Source organism: Sus scrofa, chromosome 6 (genome assembly GCF_054392235.1).
Source record: "Sus scrofa isolate SSC_HxYL_T2T_F1_AM1 chromosome 6, Sscrofa_HxYL_maternal_Yorkshire_Landrace_v2.0, whole genome shotgun sequence".
In the NCBI taxonomy this organism is placed as follows: domain Eukaryota; kingdom Metazoa; phylum Chordata; class Mammalia; order Artiodactyla; family Suidae; genus Sus; species Sus scrofa.
This window is the reverse complement of record NC_139388.1, coordinates 138,004,102-138,031,856: the sequence shown is the minus strand read 5'-3', so window position 1 is coordinate 138,031,856 and position 27,755 is coordinate 138,004,102.

Genomic DNA, 27,755 nt, shown 5'->3' with positions numbered 1-27,755 from the left:
AGGAAGTCCAATGGCTTGCTCTCTTTTGCTCCATTTAAGCCCTTTTTCAAACATCCTCCTGTTAGACCTTCCCTCGCTATCTCATCTAAAATACCAGCCACCATCATTCATTATCCCTCCTTCTACTTTAACTTTTTAGCATAGCACTTAGTGACATTACTTCAAATATATTATGCATTTATTTTACATTGTGGGTCTCCTTCATTCCATGACAATATGTTGTGTTCACCACTGTCAAAACCAAATCCAACTCTCTAAAACATTGTGTCATTTCTGCAGTTTCAAACTTGAATCATTCCACATTTCCTAAGATTTTGATTGTCATATGGCACTGATAAATATAATGACCACATCCTGGTAAGTATCGCTATCCAATCACTCAATTTCGTCTATCACTCAGTTTTCTAACTTCAAGAAGTGGGGGAAAATCCTGCATAAACCTACTTTCTGGCACAGTTAGACCCTGAGATAATATCCTTCGAGTGTCTGTATCTCAGTGTGCATTTTAACAGAGCCGGCTCCCTGTTCCCAACCCAATTTGCCTAGATCTCACCTTGCTATTTTAGGCATAATGATGCAAAGAGTGAAGCAGATTGACAAGAGCTAAATTATTACAATTGTGCTTGGCTTCTGCATGAAGAGAAGTATTGTATACACTGGAAGAGTCAATATTAAAAAATGTTTGCTCTTTGAGCTTTTATGCTGGGGGGATTTGAGCTACACTTAGCTCAGTAGATTTTGTCCACATAAAGCACTTTTGTTGAAAATCTGCTTTTCTCCTGGTTGCTATTATTAACCAAACAGTCTGCTTTTGTCAAAATTGTAAAGTAGAGGCGGTTTCTCTTTCCTCTCTCAATTCCCACTGTATTTCCTTGCTTCCTTTGCCTTTCCTCCCTTTTTATAATGAATCCACCTTGCTCCTTGACAACCACCAATATCAACTCCTATTTCATTATTATATGTATTTTAGTTTCTGGCAAATTAGGCAGAAAATGATATCAATAAATCAGTTATTTTAAGCAGTGATAACCTTCATAGTCTGTTAATCATTCCTGTCTCTCCAAGTTTTTTTGTTTTTGCACAGCAGTGACCTGAGCCATAGCCATGACAATGCCAGATCCTTAACCTGCTGAGCCACCAGGAAACTCCATCCAAGTTCATTTTTGGATCTAGTTTTGATTTCAGACAATATGAAGAATTTAGGGTTTTTTTCTGTGTCCCTTTAACCTAGGCTACACTTTTTTAAGGGAGAGGAGAGACGGATGGAGGAGAATCAGGCCGCAATTATGGAGCCATTTTTCACCTATTAGAGGGAAAAGAGGAAGGCAGCTGATATCAGGCCCCTTAAAGACTCTTGAGGCTATCCTAAGGAATATCTGGCAGGTGAGAACTTGAATTGTGGCTACTGCAAATAAGAAAATTAATGTTTAACTGTATTTCAATTTGATTTATTTACATTTAAATGACCACATGTGGCTAGTGGTGACTGTATTGCATGCTACCACAGCAATGGCTAGGGGATTGACCTGATAGAGTCAGGGACAAGAGTGTTTAATTTCCAGTCCCTTTATTTCTAGGAGAGAAAACTGGAAGGGATGGATACTGTCTTTCCACTTTTCCACTCATTTCTTGAGTTCCCTATAAATATTGCTAAATGTAGGGATGTTTAGGCTAGAATTAGCCATAAAAGCCTGAGGGCTTCTAGGTATAACCCCTCACAAGGAGACTTCCATGTTTACATGGAAAAATTCTAATGATGATGGTCTTTTGGATCTGGCTTGAAGACTTCCTGTGTTATGCTATTTCCACTTTTTTTCCCCCTTGGCTGTCCTCAGAAATTTTTATTTGGGACAAATAAACAACCCATGAATGAATTTATTATTATGTAACCCAGGAGTAATTTTCATTCATGGCTATCTTCTACTTTACCAAAATTATTTTTTTTACCTCAAATATAACACTAATACCTTGTCATGTATAGTCAGTCTAGAGACTTGTTTAACATGACAATAAAAGTCAATATAACACTAACACTCTGTGTACCTCTTCTAAATGCTTTGGATATAAATTCCTTTAATACTGCAAAGTAGATAGTATTATCTCATCCCATGGCTTGGAAAATAATACACTTTTACCCACAACCTTACAATTTCAAAAAAATATTTCAGCTATATAAGAAATGTTGCAAGCACTGTACCTTTATATATATTGTGTAACTCAGCTCTTAAAACTTACTCCTTGAGAAAAGTTGATACTTTTATTCCGATATTCAAACCCAAATTACTGACTATATTTGAAAAATCCTTTTTTTCTTTATTTAATTATTGAATATGTTTGGACATGTATATTATGCATTTTTTAGGGAGATGACAGGACAAAAAGATTATCAACTCCTTTAGAAATTATTGGGAAAATTGTATCCAGCAGTTTTCAAGGCAAGTAAAAGAAAGAGAAACTCCAGTAATTTCTGCCAAGACAGTCACACAATTTTTCTGAACTACGTATCTTTTACTCTAGTGGCTAAATGCTGACTTTCCTTTATTGTTTCCTTAAGAATTTTATTCATTAATTTACATTTTCCCCAATGTACTCTTTTTGCACATTATACATTGTAGAAGGCCCTGAAAACCTACTGATAAAATATCTACAAGACTTGATTTAAGGCATTCATCATCTAGTAGAAACAACAGATACAATAGAAGCATTTACTTAGGAAATATTTCTAGACCCAACCAAAATACGATGCTTAAAAAACATTTTTTTTTGCAGAAAATCATAATAATCACATTGCTTTGTAGTACAGCTAAGGTCAAATCTTCTAACAGATAATCTCATGGATGTAATCTTCTGAGCCAAGTCATCCTCTATACTCACTATACTAAACTCGAAGAAGATGTATATCACGAATGAGACTTCAACACTCTGTGGTACTGTTTTTCAAAACTGCTGACTGTAAATATGTGTCCTCTGAGTTTACATTAGGCAATTATCCATGGAAGTCAAATATCCTCAAGTAACTGGATAAAATTGCCTTTTGATTAAGCATTTTCTAAAAAGGCAGAACAGTGGCAGTCTATTTAATTTTTAAATTATAATTACATTTTGTACCTTGAATCTTTCCTTGAATTACTATCAAATACCTCTCTTTCCTATAAAGCATTGTTATTTTGAGCATTGTCCTTGGAGCAAGAAGCTAGGGATTTAACTTTCAGCTTTCCCATAACAATAATGTAAAATCACTGACAGGACACAGATATAGATAGATAGATAGATAGATAGATAGATAGATAGATAGATAGATAGATATAGATATATTTTAATGTATCTACATGTATTGCACAGCTGCTATGTTACAGACATCCTACTCAGTAATTGTCAGGTCTTATTTTATGTAAATCAGACAAGGTTACATGGGTAGGTAACCAGTAGAACTGGTATTCAGTCTCATAAATTTCCCTGAAGCACTTAATCACCAAAAATGTATGTTCATCTCCCCCATTCTTTCCTCTTTCCTCTGTCCTTCATTTGCATTAAGCATTTATTTTGGCCATCTTCTCAGCACCCCTACTGAAAACCAAGTCGAAGAACACATTTCATCAAAAATGAATAAGCTCACGCACCAGGTAAAGGTTTGGACATGGACTTTGCTATCAATGTTACACACAGAGCAAAATGTGTTGGTAGGTTTCCCCATGCTGGACTCTCTCCAAGTGAATGTGTATATCTAATAGCAATAGAGACTCATGAAGAGATCTCCTTCACTCATAAAACTGTCCCTAAAATTTACTGCCTGATTTAGCAAATAAAATATAAGACACCTAGTTAAATTTGAATACCTATACTAAAAAAAAAAAAAAAATAGTGGCTGTTGATCTGAAATTCAAATGAAACTAAGCATCCTATATTTTACCTGGCAACCTGAGGGAAAACAATCTTGCTTTCACAGGACTCAAGCAGCCATGACTACTCCAAAAAAGAAAAAAAAAAAAAAAGTCAATAAGACCTTTTATTATTTTAAAACATCAGATTGCTTTTCCCATATCAAAACCTGCATATGAACTGATGGAGTTTAAAGCCCGTTGACAGTGTTCATTCCAGAGAGGTGTGTGGACATGCAGGCACCCAGAGGATGCGGGCACTGAGAACTCCACACTGTGTGCTCCATGGTGGATTTCATGCTAATGTCGCAAAGATGACCAGTCCCCTCAAAGATTTCCAACAGCAGGTAACAGAGCAACCCATTCTGTGAATTTAGGTCAGCAATTTTTGAACTCATGATTATTGCGGTGCCAGGTTTCTACACTGTAAAATGTTTTACAAAATGCAAACCATTTTTAATATTTTAGATAAAGGTTTGCTTGGATTAAGGGGACATTTTCCCATGTCTGACTCACATGTGATCTTTATTGTTTGGTTCCCTCATCCACAGCAATGACTAAACAGCCAGGTCAGCTTCCTTTTTTTCTGGATCCTTTGAAGAACTTCCTCCAGCACTCCCCGCCCCCCGCCCCACACGTTTGCAATCAGGTCATTTTGACTGCTGCCAAATTTCTAGTGTCTCTTGCCAGTCTGAAAACTTTCTGCCTCTGAATAAGCTGCCTCCTCATTCTTTTCCTATCCCCCAGAAGTTTTATCCTGAGGCAGACACAATTTATTCTTCAATGCTTATTCAAGAAGACTTTCCAGATCCTTGCCAAAAAGCAAGCCTTCGCCAAATGGAATTCCTACGTGGCGTTCTTTCAAAATCATGTCTTCCAACCAGAGGTGCAGCCAAAGAACTATCTGGGCAGCCGTGTTAGCTGTCATACTTTTCAAAGTCGCTGGCAGGCAGCCGACAGCGGAGTCTGCCAAAGCCTCCACTTCCATTTGAACCAGAGCACAGGTCTTCAAGGACGTTCTCTCCACTCTCACAGCCACTTAGAAAGGGCTCTGGAGGTTCTGCCAGTTTCCTGACTAAATGCAAGTTCCTGCTGCTTTGAAAGTTTGCTAAAGGGAAACATCTGCTTCTCTCTGGGTTTGGTTCAGTTTCCACGAACGCAGTGAGCTTTTTCGCCTTTTATGAAATGTTAGCTGTTTCAGCATCCATGTTTTAAGCAGCTTCCCATATTTCAGCCTTTAACTATCAATATGTTTGTGTTTGATGGAGTTTCTAAGGAGCATTGGAGATTGATCTTTTGAGGCTTGGCTCATCAGTATGATATTAATTAGAGTCTAATCTATATTCTAATCTATAGTATGTCTTCCTTATTGTTCAGCTTTTCCCTTCTCCCTCAGTCCCCATTAGCCTTATACCATAGACATTGTTCTATGTGAAAATGTTTGATTGACCCATTCATATACTTATCATTATTTATCTTAACTAAATATTTACTCTCATTACAATTCATGTTGGAATGATTTACCCATTGGCATGATTATCTGGTCTTTTGCCTTCGTCTAGAATGTGAGACTTCTGAGACCACTGCATGACCTTGAATGTGCCTTCTAACACTCAAAATCTTATTGTAACGTTAGGATACCTGGATTTTATTTTTCAGTAATTTTGAAAGGATATTTTACTTGTAACTTTTTTTTAAAACTTTCACTCCATAAAGCATTAACATAGCAAACAACAATAAGAGAGTACCTACTGAAGTTAATTAGAATTGAAAGATGGGATTTACCAGCTATCTTTTAGTATTGGCTTTAAGTATCTTTTTTAAAGCAAAATTCTTAGGCTTATTATTAGCTGAGTATATTGAAGAACAACTAAGCATTAAGTCAGTCACACCTTAGTTTAATTTTCTGCTAAGTTGCCTAATTTTCTCATTCATTCCACTTCTTTAATAAGTATTAATAAGCCAATAGCTTCCAAAACCACATCTATATTGCTGTTCTCTCTTGTCAGCCGAGGCGACATCTCCGCCTCTCTATTGGACATTTCTACGAAAAAGATCCACGGGCAACTTGAACTTAATGTCTTCAAATGTATGCAAAACCTCACTCATCATTTTCTTCCTCATTTCTCTCTCATCTCTTTCTTGTCACTGCAAATGGTACTGCCATTTTCTAAGTATTACATGCCGGAAATCTCCACCTCATCCTTGATTTCTCTTTTTCCCTTACCTTCAGCATCTGAATAATCACCAAATCCGATTAAACCCTACCTTTTAAATCTCTCATCAATCTGTCTTTTTATTTCTATCCTATCACACCATTGATTGCACCAGGCAATCTCACTACCAATTTGTTCACTGGGTCCTTCAGTTTCAAGTCCTGCTCTCTGTGTAATCCAGACTCCAGTCAGAAGCCAGAATGTGTCTTCTATGATATAAATATAAGCATGACACTCCTCTGCTTTTTTTTTTTTTTTTTTTTTTTTTTGTCTTTTTGCCTTTTCCAGGGCTGCTTTTTAGGGATACACCCACAGCATATGGAGATGCCCAGGCTAGGAGTCTAATCAGAGCTGTAGCCACTGGCCGACACCAGAGCCACAGCAACGTGGGATCAGAGTCTGTGACCTATACCATAGCTCACTGGCAACACTGGATCCTTAACCCACTGAGCAAGGCCAGGGATCAAACCTGCAACCTCATGGTTCCTAGTCAGATTCGTTAACCACTGAGCCATGACGGGAACTCTGACACCCCTCTGCTTTAAAATTCTAAATCCAAAAAGTCCTTAATTTAGCTTAAAAGACTGTTTATAATCTGGTTGCTGTTTATCTCTTCTGTGTCATCAATCGTTACTCTGACTTTTTTATTCCATAGCTACTAAACTACTTACTGGTCTGAGGGCTTTCTTCCTGTGGTTTGTCCCCATGCTCTTCCCTAGAATAATCTTTCCACATACAGAGAACTAGTTCACACCACACTTACCCTCCTCTGTCCTGCTTTGTGCCCCAGGGAGACCAATTTGGGGAGTACCTCTCTTACTTTCCAGTTTCTAGTAGAGTTCAGCTCACTGAGAGCACTGATAAAAGGTTGGAGGGAGGAGAATGAAGTCTAAGTATGCATCCCTGCCCTCCCTTTCTCCGAGGCTCCCTCATGGATTGGCTGACTCCCTTGACCCTCCATGAACTAAGGTCTTTCTTTGTTCCTATAAAGCAGCCTTCTCTACCCTGGCTCTTTATCTCCAGGTTCCAGTAGCCTCTCCCTCCTTTTTCTCCTCCAACCCTGCCCCAGTGGCCTGCACGCTCCCTTGTGGTGTCCTTATACCTTACTCAGGTTTTTAAAAATTATCCCTTGATTAAATTTCCCTTAGACTGTGTAATTGTAGTGTCCAATCTCCTGCAGGAACCTGACACAGGGATCCTGATATCAGGAATATCCACAGATCTGTAATTCAGAGGAATGGTTAGCACTGAAGATTTTTTATTTAATTTTTTTTTTTTTTTGTCTTTGTTGTTGTTGTTGTTGTTGCTATTTCTTGGGCCGCTCCCGCGGCATATGGAGGTTCCCAGGCTAGGGGTTGAATCGGAGCTGTAGCCACCGGCCTACGCCAGAGCCACAGCAACGCGGGATCCGAGCCGCGTCTGCAACCTACACCACAGCTCACGGCAACGCCGGATCGTTAACCCACTGAGCAAGGGCAGGGACCGAACCCGCAACCTCATGGTTCCTAGTCGGATTCGTTAACCACTGCGCCACGACAGGAACTCCAACACTGAAGATTTTTGAATTGTTGATAGTATAAAAAGTACAAGTAGACTGACTATCATAGAAGCAAATGAGTTTCCTAGGGAGAAAGGTGTAGATTAAAAAAAAAAAAAATAGCTGTTTGGGACTGAGCCTTGTCATTCCAGTGTGAGGATATTTAACAGAGGGTGGTTTGGAGGAGGTAAGGGCAACTGTAACAGAGACAGAGATGTGAGGTAGGTGAAAACCAGACAACACCCCAAGAGAAGATTGTCTGACAAGACTCCCTCCTCCCCAGCATGTTCAATGCCTTTTTGACATCTCCCAAATTAGCTTATATTGGTCTACATCTGCCCTAAGACTGTAAATACCCCAGGTGATGAATATACAGGAGTCTGTGTAAGCCAAGAAACATAAGCACTCATGAGCAACCTTATAGATAAGGGCTTGAAGGAAAACACATATTGCACGCGTGCACACACCCACACCTCTTGACCAAAGGGAGAAACCAATTCTGTGACTGAATGTCCAAACATTTCTTCAAGAATACATACATTGGACATATACCTCACCCACTATTTTTTTTAACACTCTGCAGAAGAGTGTAGATCATTTGAGCTAATTATCTATATGCTTTTACCATAAGATATTTGCTGGTCTTTTACATAATTAAAAGATCTCATCCATAAAACTTTAAATATTCTTGTCATCATTTGCAGTGAGGTGACTCCCTCTGCAACAAAATATTAAAAGACAAAACTCAACAAAGCATTGAAATGATGGTTTTTTCAAAGTATCAAATCCATGACCACGTTTTCAGGCCAGGCTATCCATTATATTATTTGGGCTTCTCTTTTGTTAAAAGCTGGTGCTGGAGAGATGATGCCAAGGACTTGGAATAGATTTCAGGTAGAATCACTGGAATGAGCAACATAGAAAAACCATATTTCTTTTCTATGGCAACAGTAAGGCTAATAAATTTTTCTTTGTTATAACTATCACTGCAATAGCCACGGAAGAAAAAAGATTCAATAAATTTTTCATTTTTGATTTGTTAGGAAGGGTGCATGAGTGAAAAACTAGTAGGTTGATCATAAAATAAGCTAGAAAATTAATTGAAAGATATTGGAAAACAATTATTGAGACAGTGAGGGATGGAACCAATAATTTGATACTTAGCGGAAAAGATAATATTTTTATACCAATTGAATTTTTAGGAAAGGGGGCTGTTTTTGACAATCCACTTGTTGGTTTTTTCCTGCTGAGCTAACTATTTGATGAATTGGGGAGGCTGGGTTTTTAGGGAATGGATGCAACACAGAAATGAAAAGAGGAGGCAGAGAAAGTAGGGCTCACAAGATATCAAAAGTTTTTCTCCACTCGAAATAACTTTTCTTAAATGCAAGAGTCTATAATAAATCAGGCAGATTTCATGAAATTCATGGTATGAGTAGAAACACACCTTGTTATGTGTATATAATCCTATGAAGGAGAGGAATTTACATTCAGAGTGAAAGAAAGATTTTTAATGGTAATTCAGTTGTTGGAAACAATAGAAACCATAAACACCTAAGCCCTGAGAATTCTTTAAGTTCATGCCATGTGATTTTATATTTCACTAGCAATGGTATTGGCAAGTTAGAATCCAGTGTTTTAGACAAGTTTGTCTAAATCTCCTCGTGAAAAGTAAACCCTAGTAGATAGCAAGTTTATGTAAAAAAGAAGCAAAAGTTCTTGGGCTGTTGAAAATGTTCAGAAAAGATAACACTTCTATAAACCTTAAAATGATTGGTAGGTATAATTTTGTTAATGCAACAGAGCTGCATTAAGCATACTGACAGGTAGAGTATAATGGTTGAAAACATGAATACTTGGGTCGACCCCCCCACTTGCAGGACTCTCTAGTCATGCAATTTGTGGCAAGATTTAAAATTGGCTCTACTTCAATTTTCATATTTAAAACAGAGAAATGTCTACCTTCTAGAACAAATAAAAAGTTTAAAATTACTTTAAGAAAGCACCTAAGTTAGTGTCAGCTTCTTAGAAAACCCATATTAAATATTGGTTATTGTTGATGGTGATAAAAAACTAACTCAAATAAGTGAGAACAAGGAAGTGCTTTTTAAAAAGTAAACTGTGCTGATGTAATTTGCAGTGGATGAAAGTTATAAGAACCCAGATGTTTACCGGAATTAAAATTATCCCCAAATTGGAGTTCCCATCATGCCTTAGAGGAAACATCTGACTAGTATCCATAAGGACACAGGTTCAATTCCTGCCCTCGCTCAGTGGGTTAGGATCCAGCATTTCAGTGAGCTATGGCGTAGTTTGCAGATGTAGCTCGGATCTGGTGTTGCTGTGGCTGTGATGTAGGCCGGCAGTTGTAGCTCCAATTCGACCCCAACCTGGGAACCTCCATATGCCGCAGGTGCAGCCCTAAAAAGGAAAAAAAAAAAAATTGGGAAAATCATGTGTTTTTTTGTGGCTAATATTTTTGGGGAAAGCAGTGGTTCTCAACACTGATTGAGCATTAGAATGGTCTAGGGATATTTTAAAAATAGATCTACTAAATGAGATAACCTAGAGATAATACCATGCACCTCTATTGTAATGTACAACCACGGCTGAGCAACAAGTGTCACTGGGTTAGTTCCTGAATTGAGTGTGGGTTTGGACTAGCTTATAATTAGTCTGCCCATTATAGGATAATAAGATTCTGGTGTTATTAAACATGATGGTATAAGATTTTTTTTCAACTCTTTTCCTTGCTCTCTTACCTCTTCTTTGCCTGGATTTTAGAATAATTCTAGAACTATCTTTTTCTTGAAGATGCACAACTATGGCAAAAATATGTTGTTTTAACCTTAGATTTTCAGCCATATCCACTTAAACCCAAGAACTTAAAAGGTTGATTTGTTTTATTAGTCTCTTGACTATGAATGAGTTTTGTAGGACATGCTTTTTCCTGAAATAATTACTTCTGGGGTAAGTTCCTCCAATTTATTTTTAAATTAAGAAGCTTAGAATCATAGCATTCAGAATATACACCCCGATTGATTATGGAAATGTGCTATATGCATTGCCTAAGATATAATCAGTACATTGTTGAGAAAGCTTTCAGACATATTTTAAATTTTCATATTTTTGCTGCATTTCAGTATCACAAATTGTATTTTTCATTCATTGGCTGTCCTATCAAACCTAATACATATTTGTAAATCTTAATTCAAACTCAATGGGTATGGATCCATACAAGCTTAAACTGCAATTTCGCACAACTGTAGTTTTAAATTACAAATCATGAATGCATTTAATGTGCTCTGGTGTCTGGAAAGTGACTTCAGAGAGCTACGTGTATAAAAGGTGTCACAAAACAGCATAGGGCTAGGAGAAAACATTCACTATCCTTTTGCTACTCACTAATAATTACTTTTAATTCCAGTTCCCTCTATTCTACATCATGACATCATTCTCTCCTAAAGATGTAATTTTTTTTTCATTTTTTGCTCTTTATGCTCCAAATCAAAGAATTTTATGAATATTCTAAATGTGGACTGCTCTTAGGGAGATTAACCTCTGACACATGCAATTATAATATTATGTCATTAAAATTTAGCATCTCTTGGTAGTCAGATTGCTTAGAGCTTATCAGCCCATCATTATAAACGATCACCCATGTGTTTTTGCTGAGCAGACATCTTTTTTTCCTGAAAAACTGTTCAGTATGTAAAAGTCATTTCGTCTAGGGACCAGTTCAACTAGATTTGACTCTGTATTATCTCTGGTACCAATCCAATCCTCTAAAATTATCTGGCTCTCTTTATTTCCTCATTTGCAGAAGAGTTACCTTTCCAGAACAGATTGTACCTTGCCATCCCATCCTCAAAAACCTGCAAAGATGCCTTGTGGCCTAGAAAGGGTAAAAGGACTCCCTAAAAATGACCGTCAAAGTCGTGCATGCTCTCCCTTTCAATTACAGTTCCTTTCCCCCCAAAGCCATTTCTCTTCGCACTGTCCCCCACTTTTCTGTCAGGCATGTCCCAGCCCTCTTATTTTGCTCATGATTTTCAATCATTCTCAAGTCTACTTTGTTGCCTTCTCTATCGTTTCATTAAAACCTCTGTCAGACAAGTTCGTTAGAAATTAAAACTCCCTTGATCCCTTTTCTCTGAGGTTTACTTCTTTTTCTTCACCTTTGTGAATGTCACTTATGCAGCTCCTGAATATTCCATTTCGCACAACTGTAGTTTTAAATTACAAAACTTGCCTTGGTTAATTTTATTTCCTTGACCTCAACATGTAACTGGGCAAGACACCATGGGGTCTTCCTGGAGCTGACTCTACCCCCATATCCTCTGCCTTAGTTCCTCTCTGAAGTATAACGTGTATCTTATTGGAGGTTTACAGGAATATCCTGACCTCTGTGGACAGCCACAAGAGCAAAGGAGTTCTGCACCAAGAACTTTGTAACAACCAACCATATCCAACCCTCACCTTGCCTTTAAAAACATTTTGCAATTTTGGTCCAGGGAGTTCAGGATATTTTGGGGGCACAAGCCACCTGTCTCTTGACATGACCTTGCAATGAAATTTCTCTGCTCCAAACTCCCACTTTCAGTTTCTTTGGCCTCACTGTGCACCTGGCATAAGAATTTGCCCTAACAAATACATTTTAAAGTTCTTAAGGATAGAGACTCTGCCTTGTTTATTTTTGTATCTCTAAGATTTAGGACAATACCTTGCCCAAAATGATGCTCAAAATATGCAGACCGAAAAAAAATGTGTAAGAAATTATTTCCCTTTTGGAATGCTACAGTTTGTTTGAAAATGACATGTGAGTGAAAACTTACTAGTGTATCATCTATAAGTGTTTGTGTACAAGTGAAGATATTATTCTGAGTCTATTTTATACAATTCTACATATCAGTCCATTGTATACAATTCTACATATCATTGCATAATCTGTGTTTCTTCAAATACTCAATTACCTTAGATTTCTAACATCTTTCCAGGAAATAGAAAAATTATTGAGTTTTATTTAATATAGTGCTTTTCTTAAATGGATGCTTGAAATATTTCTACGCTTTATGTCTTATTTTCATGTCATTCTTTGATCAAATAAATATGTAATGTAATCATTATAGGCATGGACAATTTTGTCAAATTTAACAGAAAAATATTATTAAGTAGCAGCTTGTTTAATCTTATTCTTTAGGTTATCAAACTTAAGTAGACACACATTAAAGTCTTGATATATTCTACTTTTATAGAAAATGTTATAACTCTATTTTCCAAATATCATAGAAAATTGAAGTAGCAAAGAAGAATCAAGAGAAACACATAAACTTTGCTTTATGTTCTTTTTATAATATAAGATAAGGGATCTTCTTTTTATAACATGTATGTGGATATTTGATTAGTGACTCAGAGGTTTGAAATTTAATTCTCAGAGGTTTGAAATTTAAACTTGTGAAAAGTTTCAAATCACAAAGATATTTTATTGTTTTTTTTCTTAATATAAACTGGGGGAAAAAATTATCCTTTCCTGAGCAGCTAATACGTTATCAGGTTCTCGTCCAGAAAAACTATGAGTACTGTTCTTTCAATGTGTATATTGTCTTAGATTTGCAGATGAGAAAGTAACAGTTTTAATTTCTTTTCAACCTGTGAAATATTTTTTTAGGACCTTTTGTGTATTCTATTCCCTAAAACCAGTCCAAAATACTTCATAGAAATAAGAATTAACAGAAAACTATAAAACAAGATGAAAAAATATTAAGCCCATGGAAAATATGAACAGAGGACAGGATATATCTTCCCCTTCCCTTATTTTTTGTGTAATATGATACCTCCCATGAGAGGATAAAAGGATTTATAATGTCAAATATAGATTAACTGACTATTTGGGTCTTTTATGTAGTCTTAAAACTACACTCAACTCTCTGATGTTACATTTTACAAAAATCTATGCGTGGTTCTCAGGGTACAATAGTGTGAAGATCCCCAGGGGTAAGAAACTTTCTGCAATGGCCTGCCTAGGAAATAAACTATATTCCTGAATGGACTCCTTAGTATTTAATAACTTGTGGAATTTTCTAAAGATTACAGATAATTATTTTATTGGATCCTGAACCTGCCTTGTCAAATGCAATATTTTTATGGGAAAATTGGACTCTGAAAATAGCCCAGATGTAGCATTATCATTTAAATAGAAGAACTGGTATAAGGGCACACTAAAACACAACTGAAAGCAATGGGAAATGTAAGTACTGACTGTAGCAAATAGACCATACTGCTATATGGGTATCGAAATAAAATGCCATTAAAACTGACGATAATACAAGTTATTGAAATATATATTATTTGTCATAGGCAAATGCTGACTTTGCATCTATCTTTAGTCCTACCTTACCAGTTTAAGTCTACTTACATTTTATCTATTCATAGCATATTTGATGTGATAATATATATTTATTTAAAAAAATTTAGCATAGTGAAGTAAAAAATATCCACATTTGCTCCACCATAAAAGCATTACTAAGTTACCATAAAATTATGTATTTTACCAAGAAATACCAGAGTTAGGAAAAGTTATCAAGAAGACTTTGTTCTTATTCTAAGTAGAAGTCAGCTTAGCGTTTTTAATTACAGTAGTGGAGTCTAACTTTAGTTCATCAAAGCTAAAAGTCATTTTTGAAGATGATCTCACAAACTGTAAGAAACAAGAGCACAAGATATCCCTGTGTTCCGTAGGTAATCAGGTCTGGATGTGGCCATGGGGCAGCACTTTCCTTCCACTCTTTTTATCGCGCTTCACTCACTGAAGACTCAATGTCTAAAGTGAAAGTATCCAAGCGATGAAGCTGAGGTCACTAGCTTGTCCTTTAGTTGTCAAAAGATGAGAATAGAAAGGATTTGTTTTTTCTGCTTCTTATGTGGGAGGCAGACGACTGCCTTCCATAAAACTGGGCACTGTGATGGTTCGTCCAAACAGGAATTAGGGTTGTATATATCAGCCATGGGGGCCTTTGGGGAGCTTTAAACATTGTTGAGATGATGTAAAGACAACTACAATACTAAAAAGAGAAGGGATCCATGGGGGAGAAGCAGCAGTGACAGGAAAGACAGTTCTTAACAGAACTAGTCGTTCGCTTGATTTTAAAGACGAAGTTCCGGTAGGTGGGCCAGGGAGGATGGAAGTTCTGCTGAGAGTTTAATCAAATGGAGGCTGGTGTAAAGGATAGATGATCGAGTCTATATTTAAATAAAAGTTAAAATTTTGAATTCTTACAGAAAAGTTAAGGACGTGAAAATCAAAGGCACGATTTATATGAGCTCATATAAATGAGAAAGTAAATGAGAAAGTCACAGTAGTACAGGGTGATGTTCTTATTGCTTTCATTTTTAATGACAAACAGTGTTAGTACACTGACAATTTCTAATGCCACCACATTCTTTGAAGAATTGGCATAGATAATGATTTGCATTAGTATCACAAATATTACAGTAGGCTGATTCTTGAGGTTTTAATATTGAGAGAAACTTTAACAGCATTGAGCCTTCGTTTCTCAATGCTTCTAAAATGCTTTGTCCATTTGCTATTATAAACCATTTTGTTATTTTAGGGCTATTAATATACCTCTCCCCTAATTTGTAAATTCCTTGAGGCTGAAGAACTAACCTCGTGCAATTTTATATCAGAGCATTTAGCACAGAGCTAGGATTTAGACAGATGTGCAATAGATGTCAGGTGAATTCATAAGACATGTACAAAAACCGGGAGGAAAATACTCCCTGAGTCCATGCTTTCACCACTTCCTAGCCTCAAAAGTGATACTTTCTAACTGGGATAATTACATTTTCCAGCAGGAAATATTAACACAAAATCCGAAGCTATTTTTTTCTGATTAATCCTCTTAATTTAATTCAAGAAGCAATTATTGTGCCTCCTGATTGTCAGGCTTCATGGCAAGCACGAGGAATGCATATATTGATAAAAGATTTTCCTTCCTTTAAGAAACCTATGGTCTAGGGAGTTCTTGTCATGGCTCAGCGGAAATGAATCTGACTAGCATCCAGGAGGACTCACGTTCAATACTTGGCCTGGCTCAGTGGTTAAGGATCTGGCGTTGCCGTGAGTTGTGGTGTAGGTCACAGATGTGGCTTAGACCCTGCATTGCTTTGGCTGTGGTGTATGCCAGTAGCTATAGCTCTGATTCAGCCCCTAGCCTGGGAACCTCCATATGCCGTGGTTGTGGCCCTAAAGAGACCAAAAAAAAAGAAAGAAAAAGAGAAAGAAAAGAAAGAAAGAAACTTAGAGTCTAATCTGAGTGCATCATTATCACATTCCTGAGCTTCAGCCGAGATGTACCGATGCTGAATTTCTAAGGATAAAGTATGGGAATCTGATACATTAGCCCATGGGTTTCTTAGGTATATTAAAGCTTAAAAATCAGTCTTCGTAGAAAGTAGATTATAACTTTGATGAAAACAATCAGCAAGCTTCAAAGACAGATGGAATGAGAAAGAGAAAAGTTATTAGAGAAGATAACTCACAAGGTGCACCCAAGGATTTTTGTGGGTCTTTGGGAAATGTATATGAACAGAAATATTGAAAGTGGTATATAATTTCCATGGGCAGGTAACCAAAGTCAAGCTGGTTTCTATAGAATTTTATTATATGTATAAATCACTGGATTAACAGTGTGAAAAAAAATGAGAAAAAGAGAAACTTTTAATAACTTTCTCCATGTCATCTCAAATTTGGATAATTCATCACAACTGCCATAATTTGCAATATGTATTCAGAAAAGCTCCTGTATTAAAATAAGAAGGGTGACCTAGGTCTCTGTCATGGGGAATTGTCGGCAGGGGAGTTATATGCAGCAAAATTTTGTTTCTATGTCAGAGAGAAAAGCAGATGGATACTAAATCAATTATATTATTTCAAACAAAGAGGAAACTAAAGTTTTCACAACTAAAGGATTAAAACATACTTATCTGAACCATCCAGAGTGTTATTGGATATTGGCAATTTCTGTAAAACAGAACCAATTATACAGCTTTGAAAGAATTTACCAATTAATATCTGGCTGCGAATGTAAAACAGATATGAATCTTATTTCATTCCTCCGTGGGTTAAGAATCTTTTATAATAAGAAAGCAGTTTACTTTTACGATTATAATCTACTATTATTTTCAGAATAAATACATGCTTTTCAAAATTATTGAGCAGAATCTGCTTCGCTGAGTGTATGTAAATTGAATATACATGTGTTTTTTAAGGAGGATGACCAAGATATTATGATGCAGGAGAAAAAAAAAAGTCTTATTATGTATGAACCTTGAAAAGATGTTTTCCAATAGACTAAATATTCTCTGCTACTGCAAAAATGTATTTCTAATGAAAAGGATAGTAAGATGAGCAAAGGATGGGATAGAGATTAGGATAAGCAGGATAGGCAGCAAAGGTATATCAAGAAATAAATTTGGCTAGAATGAAGATTGAGATATTTTCTATGGATAAAGTGCTTATTAGTTCTCTTACAAGGAGGGTTTGGAACCTAATATAAAATTCAGGGTATATTATCTGTGTCTTATCTATAATGGTGCATGAAGTAACTTTCAGTAATTATTACACATTTTCAATTTTATTGTATTCTAAACATTCTTAATTGTCTATGTTTTCTTTATAAAACTGAAGTTAAAAAATACTCTAAGCATCTTTTTAAATAGATATCCAGACCAAGTGGACTTCAAGTTAATATTTTAGTGAATAGATTTATGCTTAGATTGAGCAGTCTGCAATAAAATCTTGCCTTCACAAAATTTATGCCTTTCTGACAAAGACATTGTTAACTGGAAACTGTGCCAATAAATGTAAAGGATTTTTATAGACCAAGCATGGAACAAGACTCTCTTTATATAATGCTATTCTTTCATGCCGTATTTAATCTGCCTACATCTTGTCCAGTGAAAGGTGGTTTAAGAGTCAACAAATGTGCTCAGTGGGATAATATCTAAAAAGAGATCAAAGTTTATAAACTAAGGTGACCATAACCATACTCAGCTGAGTGCTTGGCTCAACTTCTGTGTCAACTTCTAGGCATTTCACAGAAAACTGAGAAATAGTCTCTTCTCTTGCACCTTCTAGGCATTTCACAGAAAACTGAGAAATAGTCTCTTCTCTTGATTCCTTCCCTAACACTGAACAACTGATAGCTTATTATAAAGTTAATGTCAGTGTGGTGATAATTTATTCAAATATTAAGCAAGCTAAAAGGAATACATGTTGAAGTATCCATATGCCATGTTAAGGTTCTATTGTATTATATATAAGATTTGATAAGGAAACAATGAGGGCACCATCAGTAGTTTTTTAAAAAGATGGAAGAACTTTTTTTCTTTTTTTCTCTCTTTTTAGGGCCACATCCGCAACATATGGAAGTTCCCAGGCTAGGGGTTGTATTGGAGCTGAACCTGCCAGCCTACACCACAGCCACTCCAGAGCCACAGTTCACAGCAATGCCGGATCCTTAACCCATTGAGTGGGGCCAGGTATCGAACCTGCATCCTCATGGATACCTGTCGGGTTCATTACCGTTGAGCCACAGTGGGAACTCCAGATGGAAGAAATTTTAAGTCATCTGCCAAAATGCTTTCTAATATAAAAGAGGTAATTTTAGCGTAATATTTTATAATATATTCCCTAAGATATAGAGACTTAACTTTAAAATGTAGCCTTTAAATTTAAAGATGAGGGAAGATACGTTTTTAATCAGTTGGGACTTTATATAGATCATCAAATGGAGCAGGGGGGAAGAGAAGGAAAAACAGAAGTTTAACCCATGGTCTTAGCAAGTCCATACGATAGACAGAGCTTGCATTTGTCTCTTTACTGTTCTGATCGCACATTCTGTCAGCCCAGTTGCTATGCTAGAGCTCATCTAAATGTGTCTCCAATTCCCTGCACCTGTGGATCACCATCAGGGCAAGGGGAAAAAAAACAAAAAACAAAAAAAACCTTCCCCCTACAGTTTTACTTGAAGATGTTGCAATTTATTTAGGCTTAATGAGTTAAAAGAGTAAAGCCTCTGGGACAGTCTGCTCCTAAAAATCGGACTTTTTTTTTTTTCTTCAACAATGAACTTCTTCCAATATCAATGTAAAAGAAATGGTGAAATTTTGGAACTCATGGCCATAGTTATTAGCCTTAATAGTGTGCGAGCTCCACAAACTTGGTAAATAACAGCTAAGTTGATTGAAGATAGGTTGTTTTTCAGTCACAGTGCTGTCACTCCATTTCTGTGATACGCAGATGCAGGAACAAAAATATTCTCAGTCGGTGCCATGCAGAACGCTTCCATGCTGAAGTTGTCGGGAAAAAAAATCTCATCATTATGCAAGAGAATGGAATTAAAGTAAAAGAACTTTAAGAAGATGGTTGAAACACTATGACACTAGAATAGTGAAAATGGTCATGAAAGGCTCATCGATAATTTAAATTTAAGAAAATATGTCCTATTAATACCAAGGATATATATATATCTAAATAATCATTACAAATATCATCTTCTGATAATTCATTTTCTCTAGGAGAGGATTAAAAGCTTAGATCCACATTTTCTTACAAAACAATTGGCAAACATGAAAGGTGGTGCAAAAATAATATTTACTGTATCACGGAATGATTTATTTTATAAAGAAATTTTCTTAGGTGTAGAATTCATTCTAAAAAATCTTTTCCTGTAGTAGTAAAAGCCATGGTTATAACATGGTTGAATTAGGGGTAAAATCACAATAATACATGGGCTAGGATTCATACCATGATTATTGAAAGCATATATTGAAGATATCATAATTGATCTGTGACACTTTTATATATGTAGCAGGAGGTGGTTTATGATGACTCTGTCAGGCCAATTATATTAAAATTACATTATATATGTGTATTTTAAAATATATATGGATACCCATTTGCTATACATGTTATACATCCATACATGAAGCATAAAACATATAAGCACTTCAACATTTATATATTTATATATTTATGTATTGTACTTATTTCCAGAACACATGGGCAATTTTTCTTCATGTTTTAACGATAGTTTTCAGTGATGCTTTTCTTGTTAAACTCCTCCATTCCCTCTACTCAGAAGACTGAGCATTGTCTTCTACGCAGTCTTACCACCACCAGTTCCTGTTTTTAAATGATAGTGAAGGTAGGAGTTGCTATCCTGACTCAGCAGAAATGAATCTGACTAGCCTCCATGAGGACACAGGTTCCACCCCTGGCCTTGCTCAGTGGGTTAAGGATGCAGCATTGCCATGAGCTGTAGTGTAGGTCTCAGACCTGGCTCAGATCCTATGGTGCTGTGGCTATGGTGTAGGCCAGTGGCTACAGTTCCAATCTGACCCCTAGTGTGGGAACCTCCATATGCCACAGGCTCAGCCCTGAAAAGACAAAAAAATAAAATTAAAAAATAAAAAAATTAAATGATAGTGAAGATAGAACTCACATGTACTTATTTTCTTACATGTATTCCTCTCCATATTAAGCTATAAACATCTCCAGAGCACAGATCATATTAATTCATCCTCGTGACAGTGTTTAATGCCTACAAAGTGCTCAATAGTTATTCGTGGCTAATTACACTATTTATTAACTATTTAATAAGTACTAGGCTCTGGAAATACAATAGTGAGCAAAATAAACATGGCTTAAGTGCCACTAAAAAGTTTAAAAACCTGTGAAAGCAAAATACCTGACTCTGGAGGTCATTCAGGGAAATCGTTCCTGAAGAAGTGAGTTTTCAGTTACAAAATCAGTTTTATGTACAACTTAATTGTGTGATAGGTTTGGGAGAATGTCCAAAGGCCTCGAGTAGAAAGTCACACAGCTTCTTTAAGGAACTTTGACTTCAACAATTTAAAATACTTTTTATGGAGTTCCCTTTTTGGTTCAGTGGTTAACAAACCCCACTAGGATCCATGAGGTTTTGGGTTCAATCCCTGGCCTCGCTTGGTGGGTTAAGGATCTGACATTGCCATGAGCTGTGGTGTAGGTCACAGATGCTCTCAGATCTGGGGTTGCTGTGGCTGTGGTGTAAGCTGGAAGGTGTAGCTCTGATTCAACCCCTAGCTTGCAAACTTCCATATGCTGCTGGGTGTGGCCCTAAAAAGCAAAAAAAAAAAATAAATAAATAAATTAAAAAAATCCTTTTTAAAAATCCAGTCTACAAAATAAGGATTACAATAGATAAACTCTGCAGAAAGCTTCTGTCTTGCTATTTTACAATACTGAAAATCTGTATTAGTATATGCTATGCATATATAAGGAATATTTCTTTGGCTTCATAGTAGAGTGCTATTTTGGTTTCTAAATGATATATGTAGGCAGATTATGAGTATGGTCATTCCCATCTGAGAGGCCAAATTTCTGTTGTTTTCTCCATCTAGAAGACAGGTTCTAACCCAAAGTTTCTCTCATATGTCTTCTAGCAGCTTCCCTTCTGCTTGACCTGCACAGGGCCCTTCCCCCTCAGGTCACCACACAGCAGCTGCTTTGGGGTCCTGCTGTTATCCTTCCTCCCAACATGTCCAGCTCAGCACTCTCAGAGGCAGTAGGCATTGTTTAATATTGGTAAACTGGCTGCCTTCCATGAACATATCTTGCTACTTGATCAAAAGCATGGTAAAAGATGAGAATCAGATGATATAATTAAAGTGCTAAGATAACCTGAATGAAAAAGTAATATGCCTAGCAGAGAGTAGAAAGTAAAATAGTCATTAATTTAATTATTCATAGAACAGTAAAATACAACTGCTCTGTAATTTTACTTGTAATTCCAAAATATACTGATAGTACACTGAATGTATAGCTCCTTATTTTTTGCTTTCTAGGGCCACATCCACAGCACATGGATGTTCCCAGGCTAGGGGTTGAATCAGATCTACAGCTGTGGCCCTACACCACAGCCACAGCAACACCAGATCTGAGCTGCATCTGTGACCTACACAACAGCTCACAGCAATACCAGATCTGAGCCATGTCTGCAACCTTACACCACAGCTCACAGCAATGCCGGATCCTTAACTTGCTGAGTAAGGCCAGTGATCAAACCCTCAACCTCATGGTTTCTAGTCGGATTCATTTCTGGTGCACTACAATGGGAACTCCTGTATAGCTCTTTGAATAACCAGAATATATATTGCAATTCTCAGTAATTGACAATCACATGAAAGTATGCATAGTCATGAAATGAATTCACTCCAAAATGATAAGATGAGACCATCATTGTCTATTTTTCTTATGTAACACTTTTAAAAATTATAACTAATTACCTGTGTTCTTTTATATATTTGCCTTTTTTCTATCCTCTAAGTGCCATGAAAGCAAAGAACTTATCCTAGTCCTTAGCTCAGTGCTGGGCAATAGCAATAATGGTGATAATAACTGCTATTTATTGAGTCCTAACTACTTTTAGGCATGATTCTAAGAAATGTTTATGTATTAATACATTATCCCTTAATGTCATATACATTTCATTCCAGGTATGAAGGAGTAAGGATACTTCTTGTCTTACCAATAAATGATGCTATGAAATCTGGTAAGAATTCATGGAGCAGTTCTTTGAAGACTTTGAGATCTAAATAAGTAGCAGGTAGAGTAGGAAAGATGACCAAAATTTGAGTTACGACTAAGAACTTGTGATTTTACCATATGTATGTGTGTGTGTGTGTGTGTGTGTGTGTGTGTGTATGTAATTTTTTTTTTTCCTGTATCCCCTGACTTGGAACCAGTGTAGCTCCAAATCTAGATATAGGCATTAGTATGGACAGAGAATACATCTGGATAGTCTTTAGTCTTCTCACTATTAAAGGACTTGAATTCACACTCAAAAACTTTCTAAAAATGAAATGTAACCAATTCTATACAATCTCTTCCAGCAACTAAAAGATATACTACTCAATTTATTTTATGAGGCCAGTGTAACCCTATCTAAAGTAGACAAAACAACATTAAAAAAAAAAAACACAGAACAATAAAAATGTAGACATGAAAAGTTTAAAGAAATCTTAGAAAACTAAATGCAACAATATGTTAAATGAACAAGATACCATGGCCAAGTAGGATTTAGCCTTGGCATGCCAAAGTGGTTCAGTATTCTACAACTTGATTAATGTAGTGCATCATAATAGAGTGACTGTAACAATATATTTTAAAAAATCAAATTACTATAAAAACTGATTGAGAAAACAATTTAACAAAATTCAACATCTATTTATGACAAAAACTAGTAAACTCAGTAAACATGGAATAGAAGGGAACAAAGATCCACAATTCAACAAAGAATAGCTACCAAAGGTAAACAAAACAAAACCAAAACCCAAACCCAAAAAATAAAAATAAAAACAACCAAAAAAAAAAAAAAAAAAGAAATCATGAAACTTATACACAACATTAAAATTTACCCTAGAAAATTGGGAACAATGTAAGAGTATTCAATTTCAACACTCATTCAGTGCCATACGAACAGTCCTAGTCAGTGCAACCAGGCGAGAAAAAGATATAAAAAGCATAAAATTTAGAAAAGATTCCTGTGCACAGACAAGATGAGTGATTACACAGAAAACCCAGGTAATAATAATAAAAGCATAAAAATAATTAGTAAGTTTGGCAAGTTTTCAGGATACAGATTTGACATACAACAATCAATTTTATTTCTATATACTAGCAATGAATAATTGAAAACTTAATAAATAATACCACTTACAATAGCTTCAGAAATAAAACATTTAGGTAAAAGTCTAACAAAGCATATTTAGAATCTGTATCCTGGGAAATACTAAAAAAATATACTTATAAAAAAATTTTTAAAAAGACAAATAAATTAAGAGATATACTGTGTTCATGTATTGGAAGATTCCATATGGTAAAGATGTCAGTTAAGCCTATATTAATACAAAAATTTAATGCAATTTGAATAAAAACCCTGTAGGATTTTTGCAGATTTGTCAAGTTTATTCTAACAGTTATTTTAAAAAGCAAAAAAAAAAAACTAACATATTACAATTTTCGAAAAAAATAAAAGGATAAAGTTGGAGTATTACCACCACATGGATTACCACCACAAGATTTTATTATGTATTACATAGTTGCAGTTATCAAGACAGTGTGGAACTGGTAAAAGTGTAGATCAGTGGAAGAGAAGGAGATCCTATAAATAGATACACAAACATGCCCAGTTGATTTTTGACAAAAGTGCCAAGTAAATTCATTAAGTAAAGAATAGTCTTTTCGACAAATGATGTGAGAACAGCTGAAATAGATATACAAAATAATGAACCTCAACCTAATTCTCTCAACTTTTAAAAATCAAATCTAGGAGTTTGCATCATGGCTCAGTGGAAATGAATCTGACTGGTATCCATGAGGTCACAGGTTCGATTCCTGACCTCAATCAGTGGGTTAAGGATCCGTGTTGCTTTGGGCTGTGGTATAGGTCTCAGATTCAACTTGGATCTGGTGTTGCTGTGGCTGGCTGTGGCTGCAGCTTCAATTCGACCCCTGGCCTGGGAACCTCCATGTGCTGTAGGTGCGGCCCTAATAAAGACAATTAATTAATTAATTAAATCTAATGAATTATAGATCAAAATGTACACTGTAAAATGGCAAATGTTAGTAGAAAATATAGGAGAAAAATTCACATATGCTACTATAAGCATAACTCATAAAAGAAAATTTGATAGAAAAAAATACTGAACTTCATTGAAATTAAAAATTTACTCTAATAATGACACCCTTAAAAGACTGAAAAGTCAGGACAAATTTATATTGGGAGGAAACATTTGCAAATTATACAATCAACAGTGGACCTGTATCTACATATATAAGTAAATCTCAAAATTCAACACTAATTGACAAACTGATTTTAAAATTATCTGGAGAGACAAAAGACCCAGAATAGCTAATTCAATATTGAAGGAGAAGAATAAATTTGGAAATATTGACACTATGTGATTTTAAGACATATTACAAAGCAACCATAATTGAGACAATGTGGTACTGCAGAAAGAGCAAACATGTCAATCAATGAAACAGAAAATATAGAGACCACATAAATATAGTTAACTGATACTTGACAAAAGAGCAAAGACAATACAATACACATGTTGTTGGAACAACTAGGCATCCGGATATGAAATAAAATGATTCTAAATACAGATCATACAACCCTCACAAGATTAAGGTAAAATAGATAATAGATGCAAATGTATAATACAAACTAATAAAATTCTGAGAAAAATAACACTAGAGAAAACATTGATGACCTTGGATATGTATATCACATTTTAGATACAATTCCAAAGGCACAACCAATCCGTGTAAGAAATAATTGATGTTAGACTTCATTAAAGTTAAAAGCTCCTTCTCTGTGAAAGATAGTATCAAGAGAATGAGAAGACAAAGGACAGATTGGGAGAAAATATTTACAAAAGACACATCTGATAAAAGACTGTTGTCCAAAATATATAAAGAATTCTAAATCTCAACAATAAGAAAACAAATAACCCCATTAAAAAGCAGGGCAAAGACCTTAGCAGGCACCATGCCAAGGAAGATACATGGATGTTCCAATGGTTAAGGATTTGCATTGTCACTGCTTTGGTTCGGGTTCAATCCCTGGTCTGGGAACTTCCACATGCTGCAGGCACAGTCAAAAAAAAAAAAAAAAAATCCATGAATGACAAGTAAGATGATGAAAAGATGTTTAACACCATATATTATTCGGAAATTGCAAATTAATACAACAATGTGAAGCCACTACACACCTATTAAAATGGACAAATCCAAGAATTTGGACAACCACAAATTCTCGTGAAGATGCGGAGGAACAGGAAGAACAGCCATTTTGGAGGACAAATCTAATCATACTCTTACTATGATCTAATAATCATGCTTCTTGGTATTTACCCAAAAGAACTCAAAACTTATGTCCATACAAAAACTTGCACATGGCTGCTTCCTGCGGCTTTATTCATAACTGTCAAAACCTGGAAGCAACCATGATGTCCTTCAATAGGTTAGTGGAAAAACAAACTGTGGTTCATCCTGCAAATGAGAGAGTATTCAGAACTGAAAAAGAAATGAGCTATTAAGCCATAGTGAGACATGGAGAAAACTTAATACAAATGACTAAGTAAACAAAGCCAATCAGAAAAAGGTACATACTCCAGGATTCAAATTGCATGATATTTGAGAAAAGGCAAAACTATGAAGATAGTAAAAAGATTAATGTTTGTCTGGTATTAGTGGGGGGGGATGAATAGGCAGAGCAGAGAGGATTTTTAGGACACTAAAGGTATTCTGTATGATACCACAATGGTAGGTATATGTAATTATACATTTGTCAATACCTATGGAAGGTAAAACACATAGAATGAACCCTAAGGTAAATTACAGACTTTGGGTAATAATGCTGTGTCATCAAATGTAATAAACATACCACTGTCATGGGGAATAATGATAGTGGAATAGGCTATGTGTATGTAGAGATGTGGTATGTGGAAACACTCTGTATTTTTTTTTGTTAATCTAAAACTCCTCTCAAAAATAAAGTTTATTTATTAGAAAAAATTAATAGTGAAATATTGAACAACCCAACCAAAATTAAGCAAGAGACTTAAACAGACACTTCACTAAAGGGAATATATAGGTAAATAATGAGTACCTGAGGAGTTCCCATCATGGCGCAGTGGTTAACAAATCCGACTAAGAACAATGAACTTGCGAGTTCTATCCCTGGCCTTGGTCAGTGGGTTAAGGATCCGGCGTTGCCGTGAGCTGTGATGTAGGTCGGATCCCGCGTTGCTATGACTCTGGCGTAGGCTGGCAGCTACAACTCGGATTAGACCCCTAGCCTGGGAACCTCCATATGCCTCGGGTGCGGCCCTAGAAAAGACAAAAAAAGAAAGAAAGAATTATCCTCACTTTGTGATGTGGAAACTGAGACTCAGTGAAGTAATTTTCCAAAGAGCACACAACTAGTAAGCATTCAGGTCAGAAATCAATCTGAGACAGTCAGACTCCATGTAGTAGAAAGAAGTTTCATAAATTATTGCTGAATTAGTGCATTGGTCAATTAAGGAAGCGATTAATCAAATGTCTAATTACTTTGGAATCAGTTGCCAGCATGCTCATCTGGCTGGCAGTAATCCTCTCAAGGACCTCAGTTAAGTAAGTCAATAGATCCAGGTCAAGCAAGACATATGGCCATTTCTGAAAACTCAAATCCTGACACAATAGCAATAGTACTAATAAAAGTAGAGAGAGTTTGGAGGTCCCCAAACTTATTCAGTGACTCCTACAGGCGCCTGAAGTTCCCTTAAGCTCTGCCTGGGGGGGATGGAGGAAGGTGCTGGTAGAGCTTACATTTGTCAATCATTCCCAGTCAGTAGTGAATGAGACATATGAATTAAAATATAGAAGTTGCACACAGATAGTTTCATGGGAAATGGTTTTCAAATTAAATTTATATATATATACACATATCCATCCCATACTATCCAATTTGTCCAAGATTACAAAAAAGAAAATATTTTCAAAAGATTTTATAATTCTGGTTTCATTCAAATTACTCTTAAAAAATGATACCTCATTATCATAAAGTTCAATACATCTTTTTACCATAGATTTTAATCTGCAAATAATAAGGCGGGATCAGATTGCAAGTTTATTAAAAAATTTAATATAAAATGTTTAATGAATATCATGTCTATTGGTCAAAAGGCAAAAACAAGTAGATGATTGCAACTGAGTCAAAACAAAAAGGTTTTAATATAATCCTTTAAGACTCATGTAATTTTTATTTAAAATGCTCTTTCACTATTAGATATAGAATGATTTCCGATTGTATGAATAAGAACATCTCCAAGGTCAGAATTCCCTGAAGGCGTAGTAGTTAAGGACTTGGCATCATCACTGTTGTTACTCAGGTTTATCCTTAGCCCAGGAAATTCCCCATGCTGTGGGCATGTCCAAAACAGAACAAAACAAAACAAAAACAGAATGTGCAAGAATATCTCCAGGGTCGAGTTCTTGTTGTGGCACAGTGGGTTAAGAATCTGACGGCA